Consider the following 15,043-nt stretch of genomic DNA (forward strand, 5'->3'; position numbering starts at 1 on the left):
CCTGACTGCCGGAATTGGGATCCTTGTCACAGTGAGGTTTCAATCAAGATAGAGCAAATACATTTCTTTCATATCTTGTAACAATGTCAATCAATAATTCCTGCTGTTCTGTAGGAAAGCCTTGTTGCTCTTTCTGTTCAATCTAAGGTTTGGTCTCACTTCAGAAACTTGAAGTACCCAATTTGCTCAGGGCTCCAGGAGATCAGAAATGTCAGAGGAAGAAGTAGGAGACTGAATGTCCCATATACCCTTGCACGTTCTAAACAGGAGGTTGACCTAGGCAGCCACGGGGATCACGGTGGCTACAGTGACAAGCCAAATGGTAGGAGGAATTCTTCTCTTTGTAGGGAAATTACTCTGGAGGGATTCTTGGAGAGAGAGAAGGCATGATATGGGTGGGAGGGATTGACTGTGTATTTCAGTATTCCGGAAATTGGATTCACTAATCAAATGTTTTTAGACCTTTTTTCTGGGAGAAGAAATTAAGACAGAATTTTCATATCTGGAAGGAATTCAAAACAAAGGCAAGAAGCCTCTGTGTTATTTGGCTCATTTTGTAGTGACAATGAGTTCATGTTTAGATACCTCCTGGAGCGATTCAGTTCAGAGAATTGCACCTTTGTGGAAGAGGACAAGGGAGAGATGACTGGGAATCAAGCTGACCTGTGGATACCAGGATACCCTGAGAGGAGATAGGAGTTGACCTGTCCATCAGAAAAATAAAAATAAGCATCTAATCATGTACCTACCCAAACAAACTTGTCAACATTTACTGCTAGAAACAAATGATTTGGTCTCAGATAAATCTCTTACCTGTTTATATGAAAGATTAAAATTTATTCATATTTTTCCTCATGGAATATTTCTCTAATCCATGTTCAGGGGAAGGAACTCTGGTGAGGCTGCTTATTGTAGTCCTTAAAATTCAGTTAAGGGATGTATAGGGAGCCTCTAGTTAGGAAGTAATAATAAGGAAAATTAAAGTGAGATTAAATATATTAAATAGATAAATAGGAAATTTAAAAGTAAAACACTGAAGTTTACTGCAGATTTCCAAGGGGAATTTATTTCATATTGCCTGAAAAATTACAAATAAAATGTAAGACAAGGCTCCTTAATGTAGAACAGTTCAATCTCCTGACTACAGGGATTGAGCTTCTATTCCAAGTGAGGTTTGCATTCATTTAAGAAGAACAAAAAGATCATTCTTTCTTCAGTCGATTAGACTGTAAGCCCATCAGTGGGCACGGATTGTCTCTATCAGTTGTCGAATTGTACATTCCAAGTGCTTAGTACAGTGCTCTGCCCATAGTAAGCGCTCAGTAAATACTATTGAATGAATGAATCATTCTTACACATCCTCTAACAGTATGACTCTATATGCAATTTGGCAATGAATTCCTGTTGTACAGTGTAAAAACCATGGGAGAGTCTGGGCTCAGACCCAGGTTGATATTTTTCACAGATTTAACCTGCCTACTTCATCTGTGCCCATGGGAGCTCAGGAAAAGTACTGGGCAGGAAAAAGGAACATTTCTCCTTGTTGAAACTTGCAACAGCCAAACCCAGGAAGAATTTAAAGCACAAAGAAGGTTGCACTATTTATTGTCCACATGACACTAAGGGGGAATTAAGGAACTGGTGCTGCTCTTTTGAAGCTACCGGGCACTCTAGATGCATTGTGACAGATTGGTCAGTAATGGTTTAAGGGTTACCAGGGTTTACTCTTTTCAGAACACCTGTCCTCCACATTCAGAGCAGTAAGAGTTTCTTTGAATCACCTTTAGGAGTAATTGACCAAGAATGTCAGGCTACTAATGGATCACTCTACTTCTACAGATAACACTGAGGGATTTTCGTTTTCCACCACAGGACTGCAGCCTGAATTTCCAAACGACCAATTGGCTCGGTTTCTCCAAGAATATTGAAAGAATGAAGATGACACTGAGAGAAGATTTTTACTACGGATCATGTGGCAAGAGATGGATAAGTGGAAAACCCTTTTATCTCTGATCTAATTCCCATAGTTGTAGCCTAGGTCTTTATAGCCGAGAAGACGGAAGAGAAAAAATAGTTTTTTTTTTGCAAACAATCTCTGGCTTTGATTTATCTGCCTGAGGTCTGAAAAGATACTCTGGGATTACAAAAGGAGAATTTTGCTTCATGCAAAAACTCTCCTGCTTATCTGCCTATCTAAGGACTTCAGGTCCTGAAAAGAAAATATATAAATATGAGGAGGAAAAGGAGAGATTTGCTTTATGCCAAAATGCATATCCTGTGCATTTGTCTACCTCATGTCTCCAAGGCCTTTAACTGGAGAATAAATAGAGTGTATTTGAGGTGCCAGAGGAGAAATTTCCTTCATGCAAAGAATCCCCAGAAATGAAAGCTGGTCTTCATGGCCTATGCAAGGTCTTCAAGGCCTTCGAAAGAATAATTGAGGTGAAAAGGGAGAAATTTGCTTCATGCAAATCATCTCCAGGTTGAATTTCTCTATCTAAGGTCTTTTATGCCTAAAGAGGGAATATCTGAGGGGCCAAAGGAGAAATTAGCTTCAAGCAAATAGTATCCACTTGGATTTTGCTAGCTAAGTTCTTCAAGGCCACAAAAGAGAATATTTAAGGTGAAAAAGAGGCAATTTGCTCTATACAAAATATCTCCTGCTTTAGTTTCTCTTCCTAAAGTCTTCAAGGCCTGAAAAGAGAATATTTGGGGTTAAAAAAGGAGAATTTTTCTTCATGTACTCTCCTAGTTATTTGTCCACCTAAGGTCTTCAAAGGCTTCCAAAGAGAATATTTGAAGGGGTAAAGGAGAAATTTGCTTCTTGCAGATGAATCTCCACTCAGTACTCCACTACAGGCCTTCAAGGCCTTTTAATTGAGAATGAATAAGAGAATATATGAAGTCTAAAAGGGAAATTTCCTTCACACAAAAAATCTCCAGCTTGTATTACTCTTCCTAAAGGGTCTTCAAGGTCATAAAAGAGAATATTTGAGTTGAAAAGGGAGAAGATGGATAGATGTAAATGATCTCCAGTTTTTCTTTCTCTACTTAAGGTCTTCAAGACCTAGAAAGAGGATATTTTAGGTGAAAAAGGAGAAACTTTGTTTCATGCAAACATTCTCTAGTTTATATTTCTCTAAGGTCTTCAAGGCCTCAAAAGAGAATATTTCAAGTGAAAAAGGAGAAATTTGCTTTATGCAAACAATTTCCTGCTCTCATTTTTCTCACTAAGGTCTTAATGGCCTTGAAAAAATGTGTTAAAAAAACGAGGATTTTACTTCATGAAAAAACTGTCTTGCTCATTTGTTCACCTTAGTCTTCAGGGCCTTCATGGAGAAGATACAAGGTGAAGAATGGTCAATTTACTTCATGCAAACAATCTTCAGGTGCTTTTTCTGTAAGGTCTTAGGTCTTTGAGGCCTTCAAAGAGAATATTTGAGGTGGAATATTTGAGAATATTTGAAGTGCTTCATGCAACCAAACTCTGGCTTTTATTTCTAAAAGCTCTTCAAGGTCTGAAAAGACATGTGGCATTAAAAAAGAGAATGTGGCTTTATGCAAAAAAATACTACTTATTTGTTGACCTAAGGTCTTCAAGGCCATCAAAGAGACTATATGAGGTAAAAAAAAGGATGAATTTGCTTCATGCAAACAATCCTCAGCTTTTATTTCTCTAAACAAGGTCTTCAACTCAGACCTTCAAGTGCAGTTACACTTCTTGTGCATTTTTCCACTTCAGGCCTTGAAGGCCTTTTACTTGAGAATGAATACAGAATATTTGAGATGCAGAAGGAGAATTATTTGCTTCATGCAAACTATATTCAGCATTTTACTTCTCTAAGGTCTTCAAGGCCTCGAAAGAGAAAATTTGAGGTACAGAGGAGGAATTTGCTTCATGCACATCATCTCCAACTTTCATTTCTCCAAAGATCGTCAAGAACTGAAAAGATAATATTTGTGTAGAAAAAGGACAAGTTTTCTTCATTCAAACAGCCTTCTACTTTTGTTTCTCTACCTAAGGGCTGGAAAAGATAAGATATGGGGCTTAAAAAAGAGAAAATTGCTTCATTCAAAAACTCATCTCATCATTTTTCCACCTAAGGTTTTCAAGACCTGAAGGGGGAATATATGAACTGGAACCTCCCAACCTCCTGCCTCTCCCCACTGCAGCCCATACTTCACTCCACCGCCTGGATCATCTTTCTACAGAAACATTCAGAACATGTCACAGCCCCTCCTTAGAAATCTCCAGTGGCTGCTTATCCACCTCCGTATCAAAGAAAACCTCCTCAGTATTGGCATTAAAGCACTCCATTACCTTGCACCTTCCTACCACACCTCGCTTCTCTCCTACAGCCCAGCCTATATTCTTCACTCCTCTGGTGTGAACCTTCTCACTATGCTTTATCTCACCTGTCTCACTGCAGACCCCTGGCTCACATCCTGCTTCTGGCCTGTAATGCCCTTCCTCCTCAAATCTTCTAGGCAATTACTCTCGCCCAAGTCGAAGTCTTATTGAAGGCATATCTCCTCCAAGAGGCCTTCCCAGACTAAGCCCCACATTTTCTCAGCTTCCACTCCCTTCTACATCACACTGACTTGCTCTTTTTGCTCTTCTCCCCCGCCCCCAGCCCCACAGCACTTGGGTATGTATCTGTAAATTTATTTATTTGTACTAATATCTGTTTCTCCCTCCCCATAGCGGGTCCCACCCCTAAACTGTGAACTTGTTGTAGGTAGAGTTTGTCATTGTTTATTGTTATATTGTACTTTCCCATGTAAAATATCTCCTGCTTTTATTTCTTTATCCTAAGGTCATCAAGGCCAGAAAAGAGAATATTTGGGTTGGAAAAAGAGAAATTTGCTCATGTGGACAAATCTCCTTTTTGTTATGCCACTTCTCACTTTTAAGGCCTTTTCATTGAGGATGAATAGAGAATATTTTTTGTGCAAGATAAATTAATTGCTTCAAAAAAAAAATTGCTTCATGAAAAAGGTGGTATTCTTTTTTCACTCCACCTTGGGCCTCCAAGTTGTTCAATTGAGAATTTAGAGAGACTAATAATAATAATGTTGGTATTTGTTAAGTGCTTACTATGTGCAGAGCACTGTTCTAAGCGCTGGGGCAGATACAGGGTAATCACGTTATCCCACATGAGGCTCACAGTCTTAATCCCCGTTTTATAGATGGGGGAACTGAGGCATAGAGAAGTTAAGTGACTTGCCCACAGTCACCCAGCTGACAAGTGGCATATCCATTATTTGAACCCATGTCCTCTGATTCCCAAGCCTTTGCTTTTTTCACTGAGCCACGCTGCTTCTAGATATGAGCTTCATGTGAACAATCTGCTTGAATTTGTCTATCTAAGGCCTTCAAGGCTTGAAAAGAGAGTATGTGATATTGAAAAAGGAGAAATTGGCTTAATGCAAACACTCTTCTAATGTTCTATCCAAGGTCTTCAAGGTCTGAGGAGAAAATAAATGAGCTGGAAAAGGAGAAATTTGTTTCATGCAGACACATCTCCTGTGCATTAATCTACCTCAGGCCTTCAAAGCCTTATAACTGAGAGTGAATTGAGATTATTTGAGGTGAAAAAGGAGAAGTTTGCTTCATGCAGACAATCTTCTGATTTTATTTCTCTACCGCAGGCCTGTAAAGAGAACATTTGAGGTGGAAAAAGAGAAATTTGCTTTTTGCAAAATCTCTCCAGTCACCATGAAGATCTTCAAGACCTGAGGAAAAAATATATTAGCTTGAAAAGGAGAAATTTTCTTCATATCAAAATGTCTCCTGAACAAATGTCCACCTGTAGCCTACGAGACCTCTTAATTGAGAATGAATAAGGAATATTTGAAGTAGAAAAGGAGAAATTTGTCTCATGCAAAAAATCCCTTGCTTTTATTTCCCTAAGATTTCAAGGCCTCAAAAGAGAATATATGAGATGAAAAGGGAGAAAGTTTGCAAAAACTTTTAAGGCCTTTTAATTGAGATTGAATCGAGGTGGAAACAGATATATTTTCTTTGTGCAAAATATCTCCCGCTTTGATTTCACTAGTCCAGGTCTTTAATGCCTGACATAGAATATTTGAGGTGAAAAGGGAGAAATTTGCTTCATGCAGAAATTATCCCATTAATTTATCTACCTAAGATCTCCAAGACCTTAAGGCAAAATATATGAGTTGGAAAAGGAGAAATTTGCTTGATGCCAAAAGATTTCCTGCTTTTATTTCTGTGCCTAAGATCATCAAGGCCTGAAGAGAGAATATTTGAGGTAGAAAAGGAGATATTTGCTTCGTGCAAAAAATCTCCACGCTTCAATTTCTCTCACCTAAACTCTTCAAGACCTGCATAGGCAATGTATGAGATGGAAAAGGAGCAATTTGCTTCATGCAAAAAAGAGTCCCACTTACTTCTCTACCACCTATGGCCTTTATGGCCTGACAAGAAAAAATTTGAGGAATTAAGGGAGATATAACCCACAGGCAAATTGTCTCTTTTTTTTTTTTTACCTCATCCTTACAGTCCTGGAATTTTTTGACAGAGAAAACGTAATATATTTGGAGTAGAAAAAGAGGAGATTTCCTTTATGCAAAAGTTTCCTCTTTATTTTGCCACCTCAGGTCTTCCAAAGCCTTTTCATTATGAAAAAAGAAAATATTTTGGATGAGAGAAAAAGGACAAACTTGCTTCATGCAAACAAATCTCCTGCTTATTACACCAGCTCAGGCTTTATCGGCTCTTTAATTTCAAGATAATAGAGGAGAGTTGAGATAAAAAGGAGATTTGGTGCTTCATGTCAATATATTTGCTCTTTATTTCTCCTCCTCAGGTCAAGACCTTTTATTTGATAGTGGAGATAGACTAACTGGAGTGCAAAAGAAAGAGATTGGATTCATATATAATCTGACTGGCTCCATGCAAAACCATGCATTTTCCAGTACTCTCTTCAGGCTCTGCTCCTCGTCTTTGAGGCTTGAGCTGTTGGAGAGAACAAAGAGATTGGAATGGAGTGACCATGCTAATTCCCCCTAATGACTCCTGAAAGAGTTTTCACTTCTGTCCTCCCACTCTGCTTGCTATGGCTTCTCAACTTTGGACAAAGGCACCCAACTATTCTGTGCCATCAAAACCATCTTGGAAGTTGGACTGCCAATTCATTCAATCTTTCATTCAATCATATTTATTGAGTGCATACTGTGTGCAAAGCACTGGGAGAGGGTTGGGTTCGTGGTTCTTTAGAATGATGATTAAGGACACTTTTGAGGCCCAGTCATTCCCTATGTGCTTGACGATGCTTAAAAAAATGTATATTAAGACATGAATTGGGATTTTTTTTAAAGTAACAAAACATCTGTTTCAAAGTTTTGCTAAGAATGAAATGGGATTCAGACCTATATAAATATGTTAATCTGCCCACTCAACACTGCAGTCATATTTCCAGTTGGTGGTTGGCTACATTTTGTGTCTGATTCGCCTAGGAAATCTCCCTGTCAGCTTGCTCTAGCGTGCAAATGTCTTGGTTTTTAGTTGGGATAAAGTGATTTATTTAGGTTGTGCACTGGTATCAGTGATCTGGCCCTCATCCTTTCCTAAATTGAACCTATTTGTTTGCCACCTCCCTAGGGACCAGATTTTCCCATAGTCACTCTCCTGCTTCTTTTCTAGATCCTGTGTCCTAAGAGGTGAGATTGCTTAGAGTGGAAATGATGGAGAAATAAACAGTAATAATAATGTTGGGCTTTGCTAAGTGCTTACTATGTGCAGGGCACTGTTCTAAGCACTGGGGTAGATACAGGGTAATCAGGTTGTCCCACGAGAGGCTCACAGTCAATCCCCATTTGACAGATGAGGTAACTGACGGCACCGAGAAGTTAAGTGACTTGCAACAGTCACACAGCTGACCATTGACAGATCCAGAATTCGAACCCATGACCTCTGACTCCCAAGCCCGGGCTCTTTCCACTGAGCCACGTTGCTTGGAAACAGGTAAGCAGCCCTTGCAGAGTGTGTTTTGATATGTTATGATGAAAGAGAATAATTTACAGTTCAACAGTTGGGATTTAGTTCATTCTAGCTGATTTTCCCTTTCTAGGTTGGTGTATGTGGTGAAATATTGGCGCCTGAACCAAATCTGCCTTCTCTCCTCATTGCCCAAAAATTAACTCAACTTTATGAAGGAGAAGGATTAAAGAAATGAAGATGATTTTAACTCCTGAAACTAAGCGTTAGGCATATGTGGAGGTGCCCAGTAAAGAATCGAACCATATTTTCTCTCTCTCTCCACAGGACCAACCAACACAACACAAGAAAGGCTCTATTTCAGCCATAGAATGTTCAATTCTAGAAGAATGGAGAATGAAAGAAAATCAGATGATTGTTGGGTTTGGAGAAAATCCAGCTACTGGTTAAGAGAGAAGCTGTTCTGGACCCAAGGCTCAGTCTAGAGCCTCTGGTCCAGGGTATTGTAGGAGGGTAAAATAAAATTTGATGTAGAAGAACAGGCATTTAGCATCATGCCCATTTCTTGAAAAACTTCACTTTATGAAAAACAGCCTCTCCTTAGGAGATCTCCCATCATGGGTCTTCATGGCCCAGAGGTGAGTAGGGGGAAAGTAACATGACGCAAAAATCTCTTGGTGCATGATTTCCCATTTTTGCTACCCAGGTCTTTGTGGTGTGTGATAGCAGCAAAACCCCAAAGAAATGCTACCAGAGCAAAAGGGAAATTCTCTCCATGCAGAATCTCCTGAAAATTATGGTCCAACTATCCAATAAATCCACCATAGGTCTTTATGACTGCATTTCTAGACCAAGAGTTTATCCTCGTGTACCATCTCAGATGGTTCCCTTGTGAGTCTTCTGGTTTTCAGAGTGGTTAGAGCTACTCCAATCTGACCACTTAGGCTCATTTTCTAAGTTAATTGTCCAGTTTTATAGGACAATTCCTTTCAAAATTCTATAGTGATATATTGGGATTGCCATTTCAAAAGTGTAAAGTACAATGGAGATAACTCCTTGTCCTTCTCCAAATAATGGCTGATCAACTCAATGTTCAATGGAATGTTATTTTTCTCTCATTCAATTCATATAAAACTCATCTAAAAGATTTATGCACTCCATCACGTTGGCATTTCAGAAATCAATAAAATAGTTAAATAAAATAAAAGTAAAATGCAACTAAGGACAGTACAATAAAATATAATATAGTTTAAAATAAAAATACTGAAATCACTAACATAAAATCACTGACATATAAATACCTACAACACTCATTCTATTGAATGTTGATGAATGGAATAATTTAGGATTAAAAAAACATACATTCAGATGACAAAAAGGTTTATCTTTGTCTTTCTGCCATGATGAGATGAATAGCTTTATGTAAGCAAACTGACTACAACATTATAGACTCACCCAAAATCCTCGAGGGAAAATTCAGTCCAATTTGAAAGCAATTTTACTTTTTCAAGCTCTTTGTTTAAGAATGTCTGTCACATTGAGTATTTTGTCCTCAAGATTTTAAAGCTTAAAGATTTGGGGGGCTGTTACACATGGCTGGATTTTTCCTGTCTGTGGTAGGTATCGGTAGGAGCAGAGGTAAGAAGGTGCCAGAAGGTACAAATTGATGAATTCCTGTGAAGTGAGGGGAGGTCAGGGGAGGAGGGAGGTGATAGACCAGACCAGAAGAGTCGGGATGGAGGGTCTAAGTCCACTGCAGCACTGCCACTTCGTGCCCCCCAATCCTTGGTGGGAGCCCCACTGTGAAGAGGACGGGGCAGAACAGGGGATCCATTCTCTTCTCTATCTTTTCTCTCCCTTTACCTTTCCTCCTTTTTTCTCTAGCCACTTTCATTTCTCCTTCTTCCCTTTCTTCCTTAAAAAAGTTTAAAATGTTATTTCGACAGCTCCCCCGCCACACATTCCAGTACCACAGCCCTCCCGCCACAGCAGCTCTAACATCTTCCTGAATTCTCAACAGTACAAGCAAAGTTATTCTGAAGCACTTCTGACTCCACCCCAACTCACACAACCCCAGGCCAATGCCTTAGGATGTCTTTGGAGGCTTGGGGTTGTCTCTGACCTCTACAAAATTCACTTCTCCCCTTGCTATATTTTCCAAGAATAGCTTTTCTTTCCCAAAAGACTAAGTTAATTAATAAAAGTTGTTAAAATTCAATCTCACACCTGAAAGTCTTTATTTGTGAATTGGGTCTTCATTAGGTTCAAAGAGATGGTGTGTTCACAGGTTAATCAAGACAAAGATGTTCCAGTGTGATGACTAAAACCCCTCGCTGTACAAAGGAAAGTCAAGGTGGCAGCCAGCTATGAGCTCTCAGATGTGGGGTGGGGGGGGCGGGGGAGAAACTCCTGAGCTAGCCAAAGTTGTGATAGTTCTGTGGGGAAAGTGGAATGGTGATCTCTGGCATTAGATGTGCCTCTCTTCCTTAGAAGTTTGTTTGTTTTTTTGTTTTCCTCTCTGCCAGCTACCAAAAGACTTGCTATGTCCCACATTCAGACTGAAACTTTCTAAGGTATCCCCTGTCCCCCATGCTGTTACCTAGGAAAACCCTGTTGCATTTCATGTTCAAACCTTGTTTAAGGAGAGGTGACTGGAAATCAGGCTGACTTGTGGAGACCAGAGTACCCTGAGAGGAGATAGGAGTTGACCTGTCCACTGATTTAAAAAAAAGAAAATGGATTTAATGATGTACTAACCCAAACAAACTTGGCAACATTTATTGCTAGCAACAAAGGATTGGCCTTAGATAAATCTCTCTCTAGCTTTTATTATTAAAGATGAATGCCAGGCTAGTTGAGGATTACTCTGCTTCTACAGATTACACTAACCAAGGGATTTTCTTTTTTCACCACAGGACTTCAGCCTGAATTTCCAAACGAGCAATTGGCTAGGCTTCTCCAAGAATATTGGAAGAATGAAGATGACAATGGGACAAGACTTTTTCTATGGAAAGTAGTAGCTCCCAGGAGACCTGGTGTGCCCTAGATCCAGACTTTGAAAGTTTCTGAAGTGAGGCCAAGGTATAGTTTGTAGCATACACAGCTTCTTTGGATTAATGGACCTGTATAAGGTAATAAAAACTAACACATCCTTGTTGGACTACTGGCTACTAAACCACCCTTTCACCACATCCACTTCCCTAGCCCTCCCTGTGTACGTATCCCTATTCCCTTTTACCCACCTCCATAACGCATGAACACACCCCCTAGCTCTCCCGTTATAGTCAACAGTTCTTTGCACATACATCTGTAATCTTCTTCCCATTCTACACACTATGAAACACACACACTCCTAGCACTTCCCAGTCCTACTTAGACATCCACAAGCATTCATCTTCAGAGCTGGTAAAGAGGCGCAGAAACTCATAGAACAGATGAGAAAAACTTGATGCTACCAACACCAACAAGTCTCAGGAGTTGGTCCTGGGCCTAGACTAGCCTATTTTTGCTCTTTATTTTAATCAAGCCTTAATCTTCTATTTTCAAGTATCTCCAGTTGCATGCATTCTTACCTCCCTTCAAAATTTAGAGACCTACAGAATAACCATAAAAAATTATCCTTCCTCATACTGTGAGGAACTCATATTCTAATCCTGGCTCCGCCACATTAGATGTGTGACTTGGGGCAAGTCACTCAATGTCTTTGTGCCTCCGTTATCTCATCTGTTAAATGGGGATTAAGACTGTGAGCCCCATGTGAGAGAACCTGATTACCTTGTATCTACCCCAGTGCTTAGAACAGTGCTTGGCATATAGTAAGCACTTAACAAATACCATTATTATTACTATTATTATTATGGAAGCAGCCATATAACTTTTTTTTTTACAGTTGAACCTCTGGAAATTGTGACTGTTCAATGACAAGTAATACATTTCAAATGAACAGTGTTCCTAGATCCGTTTTTAATGAAGATGGTTCATTATAACGTTCCCGTTCACCCCACACATCCGATCTGTCACCAAAACCTGCCAGTCTCACCTTTATAATATAGCCAAGATCCTCCCTTTCCTCTCCACCCAAACGGCTATCTTACTGTTACGGGCTCTCGTAATATCCCGGCTAGATTACTGTGTCAGCCTGCTCTCTGATCTCCCTTCCTCCTCTCTCTCCCCACTCCAGTCTATTCTTCACTCTGCTGCCTGGCTCATCTTCCTGCAGAAACGCTCTGGGCCTGTCATTCCCCTTCTTAAAAACCTCCAGTGGTTGCCGATCAACCTCCGTGCAAAACAAAAGCTTCTCACTCTAGGCTTCAAGGCTCTCCATCACCTTGCCCCCTCCTACCTCTCCTCCCTTCTCTCTTTCCACTGCCCACCCCACACGCTCCGCTCCTCTGCCACCCACCTCCTCACGGTCCCCCGTTCTCGCCTATCCCGCCATCGACCCCTGGGCCACACCCTCCCGCGGTCCTGGGATGCCCTCCCTCCTCACCTCTGCCAAACTAATTCTCTCACCCTCTTCAAAACCCAATTTACAGCTCACCTCTTCCAAGAGGCCTTCCCAGACTGAGCTCCCCTTCTCCGTCTACTCCCTCTACCACCCCCCTTCACCTTTCTGCAGCTAAACCCTCTTATCCCCCCATTTCCCTCTGCTTCTCCCCCTCTCCCTTCCCATCCCCTCAGCACTGTACTCGTCAGCTCAACTGTATATATTTTCATTACCCTATTTATTTTGTTAATGAAATGTACATCGCCTTGATTCTATTTATTTGCTATTGTTTTAATGAGATGTTCATCCCCTTGATTCTATTTATAGCTATTGTTCTTGTCTGTCTGTCTCCCCTGATTAGACTGTAAACCCATCAAAGGGTAGGGACTGTCTCTATCTGTTACCAATTTGTACATTACAAGCGCTTAGTACAGTGCTCTGCACATAGTAAGCGCTCAATAAATACTATTGAATGAATGAATGTTCAGAAATGCGACCCCCAGGAAAACTTTAAAAAAGGTAACAGTATTCTGATACTCTGAGTAAACAACAAAAAAATCATTGGTTACTACTAGGCATTCACCTGGGAATGGCTTGGTTTTTCATGGAAAGCTTTATGGTGTGTGATCGAGATCGGGCTCTTGGTTCATTCATTCATTTAATCATATTTATTGAGCACTTACTGTGTGCAGAGCACTGTATTAAGTGCTTAGCACTTGGTTTTAAGGTAGCAATAAGGGTGAGACTGCATATATGAGTATGTGAATTTTTGAGAGAAATTATCACACATTTTCTCCATGAAAGCCCAGTTGGGCATCTCAGCTGGTCCCTTGACACATTGGGACAGTGGTCCAATGCAATTGGTTAAAAAGGGGGAAGGTATTTCCTAATTCCATCAGGTTAGGGGACTTAAAAACCTCATAAACATATCCATATACTCCATTACTTCCCCTAATTTACTTTCATGTCTGTCTTCTCCCATTTGTCAAGTCCTTGTGGGTAAACATCACACCTATCAAATGTACTGTAGCCTTCCAAACACTTAGTAAGGAGCTTAAAGTTTACAAATCCAACTGAAAAGGTGACATAGAAGGGAAAGGAACGGGGGAAAGGACAGCTTAATCTAGGACAGAAAAAAAGTCCATTTCATTCATTCATTCAATCATATTTATTGAGTGCTTACTGTGTGCAGAACACTGTATTAATTGCTTGGGAAAGTACAGTACAACAGTAGACACATTCCCTGCCCATTTCATTCATGTTTAAGTTTGATCATTGGTGGGATTAAAGTATTCATTACAGAAATCTCCTCAAACTGTCTGTGGTGGAGCACTGATGAATAAGTTTCAGCATCTGCAATATATTCATAATTTTTAGGGGCTATTTTAATATCTAAAGGCAGAATGAAACAGATTTAAAAGAAAAGATAGGAAAGGGGTTTCTTTTTTCCAGGTGGAGTGCAAAGGTGGGGAAGGGGAATATCAAATTCAGAGGTTCAGCATTGGCTTGCTGCATTGGACCACTGAGGCATTGACCTTACCTCCGGGGGACTCATTGGATCACTTGAGCACTGACCTGACCTCCCAGAGACTCACTGGGACATTGAGGCACCAACATGAAATCCTGGTGACTCACTGGGTCACTTGAACACCAATCTCATCTGTTGCTGACACTGAGCCACTGAGTAGCTGGCCAAGAGCTTTCAGTGAGGGGTGAGCAGAGGTGCCAGAAAGAGGTAAGAGCAGAGGGCATGGGGGAGGAAAGGAGAAATAGGCTTTGTCACTAAAGGGAGTTGCTCAAAGGAATAAGTCAAATAGTATATCAGTGAAAAAATGACTCCACAGAAACCAAAAATACTAGCTCGATTTCATATGTTTAAGTAATGACTGGGTCTCAGAGACCCGGGGGCATGGAACTGGGCCTCAGAGCCCTGAGGAGACAGAACTAGGCCTCAGAGCTCCAAGAGGACAGAACTGGGCCTCAGAGTCCCTGGGGGAGTAGAACTGGTCCTCAGACCTTCTTTTCCCAGCAAGCTTCATTTTGAGAGAGGATCCTAGTGGTCTCCACTGGGGATGGGGCCTGGTCTCCCATTCTCCCTGGTGTCCCATTTCCCCCAGTGTCCCAACCCTGTCACTAATCTGCAGCTGTGGGAATTGGCCAGGGAAACCAGGCTACATTGAAAATGATGTGGCCAAAACTCCAGCTTGGGGTTTCTGGCTAGAAGCTAGACTGTGGGCAGGGCAGGGAATATGTCTGTTTATTGTTATACTGTACCCTCCCAAGCAATTAGTACATTGCTTTATATACAATAAATGCTCAATAAATACAACTGAATGAAAAAACGAATGAATGAAAGTTGTGAGCAGGAAACCTGTCCACTCATGCTATTATATTGTACTTTCCCAACCACTTAGTATAGACCTCTGCACACGATAAGTGCTCAACAGATGCAATTGATTGAGAAAAACCTTCCAAGATAAACTCAGATTACGAGTACTCAGCACAGCGATTGAGGTATTAAACCCATGCCAGGATCCAGAAAGAATCTACAAGGGCAGAGCTGCTGCTTCCAGGTGAGGGTTAAGTGGTGTCCT

Source organism: Ornithorhynchus anatinus, chromosome 1 (assembly GCF_004115215.2).
Source record: "Ornithorhynchus anatinus isolate Pmale09 chromosome 1, mOrnAna1.pri.v4, whole genome shotgun sequence".
NCBI classification, from domain to species: Eukaryota; Metazoa; Chordata; class Mammalia; order Monotremata; family Ornithorhynchidae; genus Ornithorhynchus; species Ornithorhynchus anatinus.